The sequence below is a fragment of the Ambystoma mexicanum genome, chromosome 3q (assembly GCF_040938575.1).
Source record: "Ambystoma mexicanum isolate Mex_15411 chromosome 3q, UKY_AmexF1_1, whole genome shotgun sequence".
Taxonomy (NCBI): Eukaryota; Metazoa; Chordata; class Amphibia; order Caudata; family Ambystomatidae; genus Ambystoma; species Ambystoma mexicanum.
In genome coordinates, this window is record NC_090926.1 from 966,296,006 (window position 1) to 966,313,472 (window position 17,467).

The 17,467-nt window shown below is 45.4% G+C and overlaps 1 protein-coding gene across 1 annotated transcript in view; it reads left to right on the forward strand.

Annotated features, from left to right (window-relative positions):
- The first annotated feature begins 1,095 nt into the window (after positions 1 to 1,095).
- MTNAP1 (mitochondrial nucleoid associated protein 1) overlaps positions 1,096 to 17,467 on the forward strand; it is a 293,250-nt gene continuing 276,878 nt past the window's right edge. The window contains exon 1 of the mRNA XM_069655105.1: positions 1,096 to 1,123. The gene's annotated coding sequence lies outside the window, so the exon portion shown is untranslated. The remainder of the gene's footprint in view (positions 1,124 to 17,467) is intronic.

Here is a 17,467-nt window from a genome sequence, read left to right on the forward strand (position 1 = left end):
TCCTACTCCCTCTTCACCTTACTAACCCATCCCACCTTATCGTTTACAGATCCGCCAGAGCGCCTGGGGATCAATTCCATTGGTGACGGTGCGCGGTACAAATACCTTTAACATTAGCTGTCCAGTCAATGGCTGTTTTCAGTAGTACTGTTTATATCTTAGCAGGTGCAGATCCAGAGCATCAGGATCATAAGGAATAGGAGAAATGTTCAAACGATGTTCAGGCTTTAATCAGTTGGGAAGTAAGCTTCGGTTGTGGATCAGCTAAAGAAACTGGAGGGAGGAAGGAAGTCAAGGGTTGTTATATTGGATTAAGGAGAAATTATGTGGAAGCAGGAACCAATGAACAACAAACTACAAAATCACTTCATGTTGATGGAAATTGGAGCTCTTTTATTGTTTATTGTGGTTGTGACGTTTTATATGAGCTGCTTGAGAAATAAAGTGTAGTTGAGTATAATCGTTCGCCTCCGTGTCTTTAATATAATCACGACTTTCTATTATGCTAGTACTGAAAATGTGTATTGACAGAAAAGTGATCTATACTGGTAGCCATCTTGAAATCAACCAGTCAGTAAAGATAGTCGCAATAAATCATGGCATAGATGTTTCACACAATCAAATCTTTTCGGGATCTCCGAATACGTATTTAGATACATATATATTTACAATGGTACAAAATGAAGGCGAGTAACCAGTGACATTTGAAGCTAATAGAGAAAAAACTAAGAACATTCAAAGTAAGATATCCGTCGAGTGATACCATTTCTCACTAGTTGCACAGATATCGACATCAAGTTCAGTTTTCAGAAAGTTAGCAGAGCTAGCGTTTCATAATAGATCGAATAAACTCGTTTACATATAAGATTATTACACACTCATTTTAAAAAAGGTATCACAGAATTATTTAAAATGTGTATTTAATTAGCTGCGTCAGTGAAGAGATTGTATTCCTTCGCGGGTTAGTACATATGCCCTGCCCTACACCTTATTGGGAAAGAAAGGGCGTTAGAGTCGCGCAGCACCACCACGTGAGATCTGTCAACCAATGAAGGAGCTTAAGTACTTGAGAGCACTAAAGAAAGGCGGGCGATGCTGGACACAGAAGAAGGACTACACGCAGGTGATGGTTTTTGTTCCCTTTCTATAGTCGCGTTCTGATTCAGTCATTTAAAGGGCTATCTGTGGTAAGGATATCACAAATGTGTTGTCATTACTTATGTGTGAGGAAAACGGCATTTAAAGTCCGATCGAATTGCCCCACAACAGAACGAGATGACGCGTGTGGGTTAACTCCCAATGCCTTTGCTTTCTTTAGTAAACGCAGTTTTCTAGCACTTGAACTTGCTCCACCTGGAAAGTAGCGGTTCGAATAAATGAAAGTTGTAGAAGAAACTGGACACTATGCAATCTGCGTGCGTGATGATGCCCATGGGGCTTTCTTTGGCTTTATTATTGCTCTCTACCCTGCAAAGTTGTAGCTACTGCTACATGACATTAAAGTGCAAGCAAGTTCTACTTTACATGGAACTTAAGTGGCTGTAAGGTCACAGTATAAAGATGGTAACTTTAAGTAAACCCGAGTGTCGAATGCTTAAAATGAAAGTCACTTGACCATGTTTATAGGATATTTAGTGGCGACTGTAACTCCCAGAGTGTATATGTCTCAACTCACACGCCTTTGACTGGTGCATTCGCCTGACAATACAGATTTTCAATATATTCGTTATAGAAAGTATTGATTCTATTAGAGACTCGGAGGTGAAGGATTATTCCCAACTGAACTCTACTTCTCGAGCAGTCAACCAATTACTAATTAAACCAAACTACAATACCCATGATCATAGGAGAAATTAGAAGTTTGCGTTCCATTGGTTAAACAGTACCACATGATTTCAACAGTCCAATCACATCTTAACAGTCCAAGATAAACTAGTCCACAATTGAAACTTGCGTCCCGACCGGTAAACGCTCGAACTCTCTTATTATCATCGATTATTCTTCATGTACCCATGGGCATAGACTCTCCACCTGACAAAACATATATAACAGCGATGAAGTAACCATTCCAGCATGGGTGGGCAATCGCAAAATACAACTCATTTGAATTGACGAAAAACATTACATGATTAACAACATATTTTCATTAATATCTCAATTTAGCGATTGAAAGGGTGGAATAATCCTTTGATTCTGAGTCTTTAATAGAATCATGACTTTCTATAATGAATGTAGCGAAAATATGTATTCTATTATAAGAATCAAAAGCTCGGATTCTATGTCAAGACCGGAGGCTCGGATTATGCTTCTCTTCCTTTACTGTTAATCCGAGCAGCATAACAAAGTATTTCAACAGTTGAACACATAAAAGAGAAAAACACATAACCAAAAACTACCATTTCCCATAAAATGTTCCACGGTTGTAGTTTACTAGTTTACTTTATTTTGATGAACTTTTAAGTCGTGCGACTAGTTCCACCAATACCATCCAACACAGTCACAAAAACTCTGATGACTTCCTGTGCCCTTCCTCTTTCTTTGCTGCTCGAGCAGCCAGATAAGTGCATTTCGTTTTTTATGTGAGAGTTAATAGCGGAATGTTGTGACAGGAATGTGATATTGTTTGACATTATTGATTTAGGCGGGCACAGCTTTTCGAAGACTTGTGGGCGGAGCATATCCGCTTTGATGTGTATGGGGAAGTTTGCGGACGCGACGGGGCTCCATAGCTCCGGCGGAGCACCTCCTTAGTGTGGACTGAGGGGGGCAGAGGTTCGGCGCTCTGTAGTCGCGGATAGTGGTGTTTAGAAGACGTTGTGAATGGTGTCCTAGAATGAAGTTAATCAATTTCATTTACTTACCACCAACGTAGCCACCCGATCTATTGGTCTAAAATAAACGTTTTTAAAAGACGACTTATTCGACCAATGCTCTGCTTTTAAAATATCTTCCAGGCATGCTCCCATTTTAAAAGCTGTGGATGCCATCGCCCCTCTAGTTGAGTGCGCGCCAAAATGTTCCACATCAATGCCTGCTTGATCCATTTACCATTTTACCCATCTTGCTAATGTAGCTGATGCTACAGCTCTAAAAGCTCCACCCCGGTCTCCCCCCCCCCTCCTATCACCTTGCTTATGCAAGCACATTGCGACTGTATTGCGCTCTTTTTTTTAAAGAAAAAATTGACAAAATCCGGGAACAGATAGCTATTAAAAGACATGTCCTTCCCCACTCCTCTGAATGCTTTTAAGTTTGTGATGGTGATGACACCATGGTCACCACTGCCTTACCGAAGTTCAAATCTGCTTACCCTACCGACCTATTTCCACTTCGTACTCTTCAAACTCTCTCCCACGACCTTATTGCTTTATTCACATCAGCCCTTCAATATTCTTCCTCTACCGGATATATATCCCTGATTCTCTTAAACATGCTGCGATCTTGCCCGAATAGAAAAAATCACAACTTGATCCTGCTGTTGTGGAAAACTACCAGCCAATATCTCTCCTTCGTGTTGTCATGGAATTGCTTGAATCTATCGTCACTCCACAACTTTCTGTCTTTTTTTAAACTAACCATCTCCTCCATCCTTTCCAGGCTGGTTTTCAGCCCGGTATGGGTACTGAGTCTGTTTTGGTCTCCCTCCTTGATGACTTGCTTTACTGCAGGACCGTGGGGTGATTGGTGTTCTTATTCTCCTCAATCTCTCTGCGGCCTTTGATACTATTGACCATCACAGACTTCTCCATTGTCTTCATGAAGCTGGAATCTCTGGCACTCCTCTGAAATGGTTTTCGTCCTTTCCAACCGAGTTCAAACTGTCTCTCTCCCTCCTTTCACCTCTTCTCCCATCACTTTGGATTGTGGAGTCCCTCAGGGGTCAGCCCTTTACACCTTCTTGTTTAATCTGTATATGCTGACTCTTACCAAATTGATTTCCAGTCAAGGCATACATTTTTTCTCCTATGCCGATGATACACAGATCCTTTTCTGTCTTAATGCCCCCTCTACTGAGACTCCTCAGAAGTTAAAGGACTATCTCTCGGAAGTTGCTGATTGGATGTCCAAAAACTGGCTCAAGCTTAACAGTGATAAGATCAAGGTCTTGTTGGTTGGCTCAAACTGTTCTGGCTCATCCTGGACTACCGACTACTGCTCCTCCTCTCTCAGCCCTTGCCATGAACCCTGAAGCTCTGTTGTAAAAAGCCCAGGCATAAAAATCATGTCCTCTGGTTCTAGAGCACCCCAAATTTCGGCAATCTGCCAAACTGGCTTTGCCAAACTTAAACTACTTAAAAAGATTCTCCCCTTCCTCCCCACTGACTCTTGATCTAAAATTGATACAGCCTCCATTATGGGGTCAATTGACTATTGTAATGGTATCTATGTTGGCCAACCTGAATCCCTGCTCCAACGACTGCAGATTCTTCAAAACTAAGCAGCCTGACTTGCCCTAAATGACCCCAGATTGGCTCACTCCCGGGAGCTTCTTCCCTAACTCCACTGGCTCCCTGTGAAAAGCAGTATTAAGTTTAAAGCTCTCTGTCTTGTTCATCGAGCTATTCACAATGCTGGGACACGGTTTCTGCAATCCAAATTGGTGCCTTACAGACCACGCAGAGCTCTCCGCTCGACTAACCAATCTCTGCTCTGTGTTCCTCGTTTTTAACAGGCTCGGGCCGGGGAAGGTCTTTCTCCGTGCTCAGTCCTGCTCTGGAATGCTCTCCCCTCTGAAATTTGCAATATCTCTGACTTTCTCCCTTTCCGCCAGTGTCTTAAGACTTTCCTGTTCTAAATTCTCTGGTTGCTTCCTCTCCTCTTCTTCCCTTTAGCGCCTTAATGCCATCACTGGACTTGTTCACGCTTTACTAAGTCTCAGTACAATACAATACAATACAATACAAAGGCTTCCTAACCGCTATCAAAAGTTCTCTTGGGGACTAAACAGTTCTGCCATGGCTTGTAAGCTTTCCAGCACCTTGGTGGACATAGGGCGGATCGCTCCGGAAAAGCTGCATAATCTACAGTCCTGATCCCTGTTTTTGTCCTTTTTTATATGTAGAATGTAACCCCCGTAGGTGAAAAGGATTTTCTGTCTGCCTCCAGAGCTTTGACCTCTGAAAACTCTCTTGCATGAAATAAGATACAGCAGTGTGGTTAGTTTCGGCCATAGTGCTTTTCTGGATAACTCTTCGTTATCCGACCATGCCTCAAACATTTTCAACACAATACTCACATCCCACAACCGTGAATTTCAGCGTCGGGGGCTCATGCACCTAACTCCTTTCAGTAATCTACAGATCAAGGGATGTTCACTCACGGGTTTACCCCCAACGTATTTGTGTCCGGCTGAGATCACCGACCGATATGTGTTAATCGTTCTGTATGCTTTGGTCTGAGCTGCTTGATTAGCTAGGAAGTTCACCACATGAATCACATCTGTTTGAGCGGGATGTATCTCCCTATCCATGCACCAACACTCCACTTACGCCATGCGACCCTGTAAGCCTTCCCGGTCCTTGGGGCCCCAGATTCTCTGATGAACTCTTGAGCTTCTCCCGAAAGGCCCAGCTTGGCCTAGGATCTCCTGAAATCGCTCACGCTATCAGACTCAGCCTCCCTGTCTGAACGAGAGGGTGACACCCCCCCAGGCCCAGTACAATGTGTTGTCTGGGCGGCAGTAAAATCGGAGTGTCGTACGACATTTCCTGCAGGTCTGGGAACCAAGCCTGACCTCTCCAATCAGGTGTCACCAGTACTACTCTCGCTCCCTGTCTCCTGACCTGAGCTAGAGTGCGTGCTATCATGGCGAACGGTGGGAACACCTATTTTGTTGCTGGTCCCCAAACCTGGAGAAAGGCGTTCTTCGCCCACGCTTCTGGGTCTGGTTTCCAGCTGTAAAACCTGGACAGCTTCCTGTTTAGTCTCGAAGTGAACAGGTCCCTCTGACATAGTCCTCTCTCTCTCATAATCTCCTGGAAAAGCGACTCCTCCAGCTGCCAATCGCTGGAGTCCTTCAGGTATCTCGAATTCCAGTCCGCTATCTAGTTCTGTGCCCCTGGTAGATGATCTGCTGTTACGCTGACATTCCTCTGAAGGCATAGATGCCAGAAGTCCTTGGCGAGTTCTGCCAGCATCTTGGACCTTGTCCCCCTTAGTCGGTTGATGTACCAGACCGCGGAGACATTGTCCATCTTGAGGACGATTGCGCATCTGGCACCTTCCTGAGTCCAGTAGCGGACTGCGAATGAAACTGCTAGCAGTTCGAGACAATTGATGTGGAGGGCTAGCTCCACCTCTGACTGCCTTCCCCTGCTAGACATTTCGCTGCACCGGGCTCCTCAGCCCCATCGGCTGGCATCTGACTCTATCACGAGGAGCCAAATTTAACACTGCCATTACAGGCCTCCATGTGATGATACCACACCTCTAGTTCCATCCTGTGGGATAGGGAATTTCTGATCGTACGACAGTCCCTGTCTGAGATGTTCTATCTTTAGTCGTTGTAATGCCCGGTAATGGAGCGGTCCTGGGGAAAATGGCTTGAATGACAGTCTCCCTACCAGTCTGGCCATCCCCCTCAAGGAAGAACGGTAAGCTGAGAGTGCCCTGTATCATTTCCAGAATTAACCCCGAAATTCCATCGACAGAGATGAGACTGGCTCTGATTGTTTTCCCAGTTTATCAAGAACCCTAGTTGTTGTAACAAGTCTGTCGTAATCTTGACTTGTTCCAAGATCAGTTCCCTGTCCTGGATATATCGTCCAGGTAAATAATCAATCTGACCCCCTGTTCTCAGAGTTGCCCCACTACTGGCTTCAGTTTGATAAAGCACCAAGGGGTAGAGGCCAGCCCGAAAGGGAGACATGCAAACTCCAAACTCTGACCCCTCCAGAGGAACTGCAGTAGCCAATGCTGACTTTGATGGATAGGCACCGTCAGGTAAGCATCTCTGAGATCTATCCAGGCCAGCCAGTCTCCCTTCTGGAGTATGTCCCTCAGTAGTTGAATCCCTTCCATCTTGAAGTGTCTGTACACCAAGAATGGATTCAATGCTCTGCGGTTGATCACAGTCCTGACCTTGCGTCTGCCCTTCACTAGAAACATGTTGCTTAAGAATCCTCCCTGGTTTCCGACCGCTGGACAGATGGCCTTTTTTAGTCTCAGCTGCTCTATCTCGCTGTCTAGCAATGCCTCGTCTTCTCTGCTGAACTTGATTGGCCTCAGATGGAACCCCTGTACTGGCTGCTGCCAGAATTCTGAGAGAAAACCCTGAACTGTTTGCGAGACCCAGGTATTCGAGGATAGTTCTAACCATCTTTGTATATGCAGTGCCACTCCACCCCCCCCACACCGGAGGAATCCCTGCATTTAGCGCACCTGCCCGCACTCTCCCTTCTCTCACCTGCATTGTTTTGTTGCTGCTGTCTGCGCTGCCTCTCCAGCCTCACCCTCCTCCCCTCAATGGGAAGAAAGGGTATCCTTGTCAGTCTTCTTGATCCTTCCAGTGAGCTCTGTGTCCAGAGACCCTGTATTAGGGACACAGGCTTGGAGGCCTGTGCTTTATCCAGTGTGGCGTATGTGCTGGCAAACCTTGCCATGATCTTGATGAATGTCTCCCTAAACAGTTTGCCCTTGGCAGCTGCAGCTGCTTCTGATGGCGCTAGATCTCCCAACTTAGAGTCTATCTTCATGAGAATAGACCATTTCCTCTCTGTTGCAATGGAGCTATTTGCATTGCCCAGCAGGCATAGGCTACCCCATCCGGAACTATGGGCCTAGGGCATTCCGCCCTCAACTTACTCCTGGTTTCCTTACTCGGGGGGCTCTGAGCCTTCTTTTTAGGTAGGCTGCGATGTTCTCCGGAGGGTCCCACTCCGATGACCTTGGGTGCACCAAGGCATCCGGGTCGCATTAGTCACTCTGGGGCTCCTCAGTCATAGGCTTGCCCCTCTTGCTGCTGTGCCTTCGGGCGTCACTCGATGAAGAGTCCTCAGACGCCTGTGAGCTCCTACCATCTGTGTCTTCGCTGCTGATGCAGTCCTTCTCAAAGGTATCTTCTGAGCTATCCTGGCCGTATCTTGCCCTAGACCTTGCCTTCCTCTTGCCATCTTTTGTTCTTATGTGGTGTACCCGGGAGGGGGAGGGGTCTGGCTGCTACATACCCTGCGTGCCTTCTTTCTTCCCCCTTTGCCTCTCTGAGCTTCTCTCCCCAATTCTGCCATGCCTTGAGAGAAAGCTATGATATCTTCCATAATGCCCATGCCTTCATGCGAGGGGGGCCCCTACCGGCACGCATGACTTTCTGTACCGCCTGGCTCATTCTGATGCCACTTACATGTGGACCTTCGGAGCACTCTCCACTCATGCTAATGCCTGTGCCAGGTTCACAATCTATAAATATGCAGTTTTCCTGGGCTGCCTCTGTCAATCTGTTCTCAATTGTAGCTAGGCAGGTCTGTTCATAAATCAACAGTTTTACCTGGGACTGTGCTCGTCAAAATTAGGAGCTATTTAAGTGACTGGGGCCTTCTAGAGGTTTTCAGGCAGTTTTTTAAACTGCCTGAAAACCAGTTGATTTGAACCTGTGAGGAAATAACAGGTGGACTCATTCCAATTTTGTTCTGTTCCTGGTGGGAAAGGAAGGTGTATCTACAACTTTTATTTCAAGGTGTCTGTGCACAGAACTATGGACGCTATCCTGTGGTGCACCAACCCGGTATCTAGCGAGAGCCTCGTGCCGTTCGGGATCAGTCTCCCTTGCTAACCTTCCCTACTTTGTCATTGGTTTTCTTTCCTGGATTTCTTCATTTGACTTTGGTGGATACTCCAGTTCTAAGCCTACAGGTTAGTGTTGGAATTGTATTATTGCCATTCTATCAGAGAAGTTAGTTGAGATAGTTTCTCATTATGCTTTATTTTTCCTAGGCTGCCTTCCTATTACTCTCCCACGCCCTTTCCAGTGATCCTTCTCTCTGCCTGTTGTAACAGTCAGAGAGCTGTATCATTTGGAAGGTCTAAATTGACATCACTACTATCAAATCGTCTGAATTCAAGGATCCGGAAGACCCCTATCAATTGTATCCTTTTTGGTTACCGTATCCTTTTCATAAGATACTTTGGGGATTTATGACAGAATCAGAAGCCATGGAGGGTACGGATTCTTTAACGGTTCTGACTCAATTAATCACAGATTTGAGAAATTAAATGATTACGGCACAGGACACATTGCGTCCTCACATGGATGTTATGCAAGACGCTATTCAGATTGCTCCTCAGGGAACACTGGCTCCAGCTGCCATTGCATCCAGATCCGGTACCCCGGTACCACAACATGAAAACCTTCAAGTGATTATGCCAACGTAGTTTCCTTTGGCTCCTCCAGAAAGGTTCACAGGAGATCCCAAAACTTATAGAACCTTTGTCAATCAGTGCCGACTCCATTTCCTGTGCCGGCCTAACTCATTTCCTGATTTAACCACAAAGGCGGCCTTCGTGCTTTCCCATTTGGGGGGCATAGCTGCTGCTTGGGCTAATCCTTTATTGGAGACTAACAGTCCTTTGTTGTACGATTGTGACGAGCTTCTATCTGCCATGAGCAAGGTCTTTGATATGCGTTATTCTACTCAAGCCACAGATCTGGAATTGCTTAACCTACAACAAGGTAATCAAACACTATTAGCCTACATAGCCAGATTTAATCAATTAACTGCCGAGAACCAATGGCCTGAAGATAAGAAAACCACGTTTTTTTTACAAGGGTCTCTCAGAAGGACTAAAAGACGCCTTGTCTACGGTTCCTGTGGTCCCTAAGGGGTTCACAGAATTGTTGATCTGATTGTACAAATCCATGCTCGAAGAAATGCTCGTAAAGGAGAGAGAAAACCATTCTTGCAAGCATCAGTTCGTTCTGAGGTACCAGCAGCCTCATCTAATGATTCTGAACCAATGCAAATCGGTGCTGTGAGAGGCCGATTATCTAATGCAGAAAGGGAAAGCCGTAGAAAAAACAATCTTTGCATGTACTGCGGTTCATCTGAGCATTTACTGGTGGCATGTCCCAAAAAACCCTGTTGTGTTTGCTACCTGCGGATATGCTCCGCCAAGCCGGTTCGCGATTTGTGCTCGCTCGCACGCACGCGCCTTAGTGAATACACAGTCAATACAGTATAAATTTAAAGGAAGTCATAAATGTACTTATCTCAGCTGCTTATGTAGAAGTAATTGGTTGGCTGCTCGAGAAGTGAATAGTTGAGTTGGGCATAATCCGAGCCTCTAAGTCTTGACATAGAATCAGGTGAATCATCTGCCAAACCCCCACACATACACTTCAATGGTTCCTCACCCGCCAAACACGAAATCTGGTGTTTTAACCCACCCTGGCGACACTAAAGGCTGAGAGCTATGAGAATGTATTAATGAATTTACTTTTTTGAGTCTAGAAGGAGGTTGATCCAATGTAATGCAGTGAAGTGAACAATTTTGGATAGTTTGTAAAGTTTTTCTGCAAGGATGATCACATTGAAGTCCATGGAATACTGCATGTGTCGTGAGAGTGAAAGTATTCGAAGGTGAGGAACACCAATGGCGACTGGAGAATGTTTTAATTGAGGGGCATACAAATTTGCAGCAAGGGTGCCCAAACCAACCGATGGGGATTCCAGGGGTTCTCCCCAAGAGTTATTTTTTTGAATAATGGGTTAAGAATTGTAAAGCTCACTTTCTGTGAAAATGTGGTTAGAAAACAGTTTGTAATCAGTTTTGTATGGTATCCCGGGAATAAATCCAATAGATGCAAGTTACCAACAGTACATCTGAGCACTTCCCAGCGCATTTTTCTGATGCCTTTCTGCGCAATATATGCTAGAATAAAAAACATTTTCTAAGTGGCTTTGCCCAAACATTTCCATGTTGACTGCCCCTATATATGCCAGTATTACCATGTAAGACATACTCATGTTTGCTATGTGCATAATGCTAGTAATGATACCATAAGAAAACACATCCATCCTGGCTTTTCCCGCACATAAAAACATACTCCTGTTGGCTTAAAAATGCCATGCAACAATAAGAAACCATGTCTGACACATAATCACACTTATCATGTTCATTTTATCTTAGATGCCCAGTAAAAAATGCCATACCACAGTAAGGAATGGCTAGACAGGCTGCACCAAAATGCCAGTCTAGCCACTTAATCACGTAATAACACTTATCAGATCATACATGATATAGCAAGCATGATAAGCATTATTACGTGGCTAGACTGGCTTTCTGGTGTAGCCATTCCTCACTGTGGCATGCCATTTTTACTAGGCATCTGTGGAAGGAGACGGCGCACCACTTTGTCACTGCCACATTGAGTCTGTGTGTGCAGGGGGATGCTGGAGCGCCCTGTGAGGGGTCAGAAATGCAAGACGGACAAGTTCTCACAAGTAGCTGTTTTATTATACAATAAGGTGAGACAAATGCCTATCTTTCCCTAACCTAACAAAACTTGCTGGTGGTGAAGGCGCACCGCAGTCTAAGTAAATAGACTGCTGACAACAGGAGATGTGCAGACGGGCATGTTCCCAGGAAAAAGCTTTCCCTACCTGTCAAACTAAAGGAAAATGACCTACTGTCCAAAGATCTATGTCCCTCACAGTCATGCATATGTATCAGGGGTCCTCTACTAGCATGTAATCAGTAATTCATCAGAGTATTCCAAAAAGAGCATTCAACGGGCAAGAAGTAACAATGTTTATTACAGTTGGGCAAGCACAAATGAAACAGCACAGTGGAATGGAACTGATTGATGAGAGCTTACAAAGCCGCACACTGCGATCAGATCTTTTATACAGCAAATACAATATGTGTATAGTGCGAAACAGTTGCAATTAATATGTCGAGTTATCGAGTGTCCCACGAAGCAGATTGGTGGGGTCATGTCAGTCCCCTATAGCTAGACATAGGTTAGTTAAAAAATGATTGGAACAAACAGACCAGCCATCCCCTGACTCGTTACCTCCCTTTGTGGCGCCACATTTGTTCCCGCTCCATCCCACACACAAATTATTAGAAACCGTAATCGTGCTCTAATCTCCGGAACTTTATTAATCTGCCATTGGTCAGCACACAGGAAAAACACAAGACACCCTGAGCTGGTGGGAAGGGAGACATTCTCACGGAATATGACCAATAAGGGGCCTCGTACATATCCTCGAGGACACCCTAAAACTCACCTTCTGATTTGCTCCTCCTGGATCGCCCTTTCATTCCACATCCCATTTCCCAGATGCTTACACCCCAGGTAGTAATAGTGAAGTAAAAAAGACAGATGCCTTGCTGAACAACCTTAAGTGTTGTGGGATGGCATCCAGACTTTGCAATGATTCTTCGGAAAAATAGTTGCTGCTTTTTTTTTCTTCTGGTAATTTTCCTGTCCTCTCATCCCTGTCCTCTCCACTCTTTCACCATCTTCTTTTGCCGCAATGCAGAGGGATCGTTGAATGGTAACAATTTCGCTCAAGGTACCACCAAAGCAGGGTTGTGGATTGTGACAAGGGGGCACATTCCCCCCCAATCTGGAGACAACTGGGCGTACGCCTTCGATCCCCTGGCCCACCATCGATCCATCATTACTACTGTCCCGTACCGGAACGCTAGGATGCTCATGGTCTTCCCGCAGCCAGTTTTCACTCCTGCTATGGTCGTCCCGTTTCTCTGAAACACAAAGAAAGTTGTGTAAGAGGCTTATGTCAACTGGTTTATGCCTCTCGTCTATCCAGGCCAAAGCATGTCTATTGACATTCCACACTGCCTGCCAACTTTCATTTATTTTCCTCAACACTCCCTCTTCAAATCCTACTAACCCCTCTGCACGACACTGCACCATTCCCTGTTCCCATCTCCCATTATGAAACACAGAACCCCCCCTATTCTCATCAGGGGTCTGGTATGGCCCCCCTACATATCATGTCTTGTTGATGCTTTGCAGAACACCCTCCTGCGAGTCATGTACAGCTGTTCTCCCCTTCACGCCCCCTCCGTGACATATTCTAGTATTATATACTTTGAGGCTTCTTTTTTGGACATGCTTTCTATCTGTATATAATTATCAGCATGTACTTCCTCCCCTTCATCTATCCAGTGGACCATTACCGTTTGCCCCTGAAGCAACCCACAAGTCTTACATAAACATAGGTGCATTAGGCATCCCCCTTCCTCCGCTGTTACTTCTTGGGTCAGGAATTGTTTTGGCATCCTTGTGACGTGTGGGATTGGCAAGCACACATAGCAACTGCCATTAGCCCTCTCTCGTCACCCACCTTTTATCTCATACCAAACATTCCCCAATGCTGTATCCCGCCATCCCCAATTGCATCATAAAACATTTCAGCACTAAATAAACTTCTTTTGTTGCATGTGCCTTTTTTCATCCTCCTTAGGCAAGCCACTATTCTCTTTACGTGCTAAGAACCGGAAGAGAAGGAGACCGAGCAGAAAAACACAAAACGATCCTATCCATATTAGTGGCACATCTTTTTTGAATTCTATCCCTTTCCCTCAATGTTAGTTTCCCTTCTTTCTCTTTTTCTACGAGCCTCCTGTGAAGTCTGAAAGCATTAGCGACAACTGTGTAATACTTCCCATCACGTTTGTCCCCCCTCTTCCTCTCTGGAAGAGGCGACGCGGTTGTCTAACAAACTTACGTAATATGGATCCATGCTCTTCTTTCTTTAATCTCTACTGCTGTGGGTGTTGCATATACCACCTCGTGTGGACCTGTGAACTTCTGGTCTTGTCACTTCCGCACAAAGTTGCGGACAAAGACCTTATCACCAGGATAGAGGGGCGTCGCTTGTGAGAAGGTCTGTGTCCTGTGCACTTGTGGATGTTCACTCTTTGGGGATCGACTTGTTGAACCTGGTGGGACACGTATTTTAGGGCGTTGGTGTTACGACTCCTCACCAGCACAGGATTTTTCGGCGTTTTTCTTTATGGCGCTGTTGGCGTCGCATTGCTAACATCCAGATTGCTACTCCCAAAAATGGCTGCTATACCACAGGGTGTTAGTCTAGAGGCTCGGGAGACGCGTGAACTGACTCCTCCGCCCATCCACAACATGAATGTATTTCCGGCACCCAACGCAGGACTGCTTCGCGTTGCTTGTTTTCAGAGTCTACGCTCTGTATCGCTACTAGGAAATCCTAAATCCTTACGAACTGACTATCCTTCAAACATGTCTTCTTACTCCTTTCTCTCTCTCTCAGGATTACACTCACCTTGACCGCATATCACTTTTCGTGCTTCCAGGAATTACTTGGCCCGATACACCCGGCAGGTCCCAATCTCTTAGGTAAACATATTACCTTCACCGTAACCATCCTAACATCAGTTTATATCTGCACACATTCAACATTTCATTTGCCTCAGCAACCCACGTGGTCCAGAAGGGATCAAACTCCAATAACCCACCACCACTTCTTCCCGAACGTGGAACCATTTCCCGAATCTTTCTTTCCAGTGTCCAGGTGGGAAGCTGGTACGAGGATCTGCCTTATTCCTCTCTAGTCTTTTTCCTTTTTTCACAGAACTGGATTAAGTAATTCTTGCCCCTTCTTTAGATACTCGCTCTCTCCCTCCATTGGACTCCGACCAACCCTACCTCCTACTTCAACTAGCCATCAAGGGTAGTGTTTTCCATATATTTATCAACTTACCTGTTTAATTTCTTCTTGCCCCAAACCTAACTGTCCCTTCTCGTTATAGCTAATTGCGGGACAGTAAAGACTTCTACCATCCCAAGGACGACTTGACTGTGATCAACTTTCACCAGAAGACGTCCACTGGAGGCACTCCGGGTCCTGCTCTCTACGAACTCCATCTTCAGGGTTTTCTTCCCCTTGAGGGTTTCCCCGGCATTTTCACACAGTGCAGAATTCCTCTGCACTGTGAGAGGGCGCTGGGTAAATCACTCCTATCTACAAATGGTGGCTATTGAAGAACAGGTAGGATTTCTCTCTTTGTACCTGTGTATAATCTGTGGAGGTGATTGGTACGTATCTTAGCTCACTGGGTTAGGATATAACAATTGGTGAGTTCACTCAGCTACACTTTCGTTTATTCCCCCAAAACCTTTGCTGTCGTGTTAGCATCTGAAATTGTATGTGCAGGAGGGACAGGCGCATGCATCCTTCTGCCAGTAACAATTTCATGAAGAGTGAAATGATGATCCGCGGCAGGCGATTTGCATAGTGCAAAGAGTGCCAAGGAGAGGCAATAAAACCAGTTCTTGCACAAAGCTGTTGTTAGCTTTGCTAAGCATTCTTTAAGCAAGCCATTTAAACACTCCACAAGCATGCACCCTTAAGAGGTACATCTCTCTTGCATATCGACATAGTCAATATGCAATTCCCGGAAGGGCCCTTTCCGGTCACAGCAATGTTCCACATAATGTCTTTAATGTATTGTCAGTCAGAAACTGTTGACACACCACGAAATTCCCAGTAAAGTCTGCAACAAGTTCATGATGTAGTTTGGAGATGTACCACCCTTCATTTATTTCAGCTGTGTGACACACTCACCGCTAGTCCCTGGGGATCTGTCATCCAGGTGGCCAGGACAAGGCCATCGCTTTTGGATACAGTTCCCGTAGTGTGGACTAGTGCGGGAGGATCACCTGGGTAAGTGGTTTTCTGGGAGTGGAAGTGGGACACCGGTGGGTGAGACGGGGTATCCCCTTCCCAATACCACCTTTTCCCCATCCTACCAGGTAGGATACCTAGGAATTCAACCACCCCCATTTTTCCAACACAAACACTCTCTCACGGACCGTTCACTGCGAGCGACAACAGACTAACACCAGAGCCTTATACCTGGCATGTCCCAACACCATGGACAGGCAATTGCAAATTATTACACACACCTGACTTCCATCACGCTTCCACACGTGAATATAAGGTGGAGCATGACAGCACACTCTGAGCGAGGCAAACCACACAAGGAAACAGCAGTTCCAAGATGGTAGTTTAATTCAAGGGGAAAGACCAGGGAGAGTCTCTAGGAGGGAAATATCCGTGATCTCTAAAGACCGTTATTTTTGCGAGTCATGGAAAGTAAGAAACCGAAGACCAGGAATTAAGGCTGATCAAACCTGCACAGTGTGTCGGAGATGCACAGGGCTCTACCACGTCAATAACCAAGGCAGGGAGGAGCGATTGCCGTGTGGTACTGTTCTTGGCTCCTACAACAAAGCAATGTCAGAAAAGACAGCAGAGCCGGTGAGTCGGAGAGACTGATAGCAAACCAGCTTGTGGTTTGAGCCAAGGTTGTAAGGAGCAACATTGTACAAAGAGAACAGTGTGTGAGGCGTTTGCAAAGAGTGACCCATATGTAATTGGAATCAAAGGAGTAATTGAACTTTACATTTTGAACTTTGGGATGCCAACAAAAGATACTATACACAGAGTGGCCCGGCTCTGGCTCTGTCAGGTTTCTAATTGATGCTAAGTGTGAGAAAAGGGAATAACGAAATCGAAGTGGTCTTGCAACGGGTCAATCTAAACCCTGTGCACATTAGAAAGTCTTCAATAGTTTAAAGTAAATCACAATTGGATCAAGCCTGGCTAAGGGAGATTCAAAGACCGAAAGAAAGGGATCTGAGCCCGGCAGAGGGGCATCCGGGTTGAACCGTGAGTCACCCGAGAAATAATTATCTGGTTCAAAAGGAATCTGAGCCCAGAAGAGGGGAATTCCACTTGGAACTTATGAAAAGGATCTGAGCCCGGCTGAGGGGGATCCAGGGTGAGCACCCAACTGTGAATACATTTGAAAGGAAAAGAATGTTTACGTATTGCTTTTGCACAGCAGGTCCTTTTGAGTCTACAGACTTACAAGTGGTAAAGAAGCTGCGACCCAGAAGGTCCTGAACTGGGAAGATTGAACTGTATTCTTGTGCCACAGAAGCCACAGTGTGCAATTTGCTTGAGGGAACCACCTTACCCCATGCTGAAAACGTGGGGAAGGGCGGCCAACGGGCCAATTATCCTGACTTATCATTTTGTGCACTGAATTTAACCCCACACTATTTATATTTAGTGTTAAGGATTGGCCCTTTTTTCTTTTTCAAGACTCCATTGTGACTGCATTTTCTATTATCTGATGGTGGTAGCTTGCTCCCATCTTTAGATTAAGTTTTAGATAGGCGGTTATCACACCCTTGTGAGAGTTCAATAAACACCCTTGAACTGTGGTCACTTGTGTCTGTCTTACTGTTTTTTTTTAAAAACAACTTTATTTATTTCCGGATACAGCAGATTTATACCATTCACATGTCTAAGGCAAGTATTTATGATACAATCGTCAGTTTAGTCCTTCCCCATCCCCAACTTCCTCCCCCGCATCCCCAGTCTTTGGGCCTTCATATGTTTGCCATGGTCTGAAGAAGCGTCTCACCATCTGTGGCTTGAAGGTCAATGCTGGG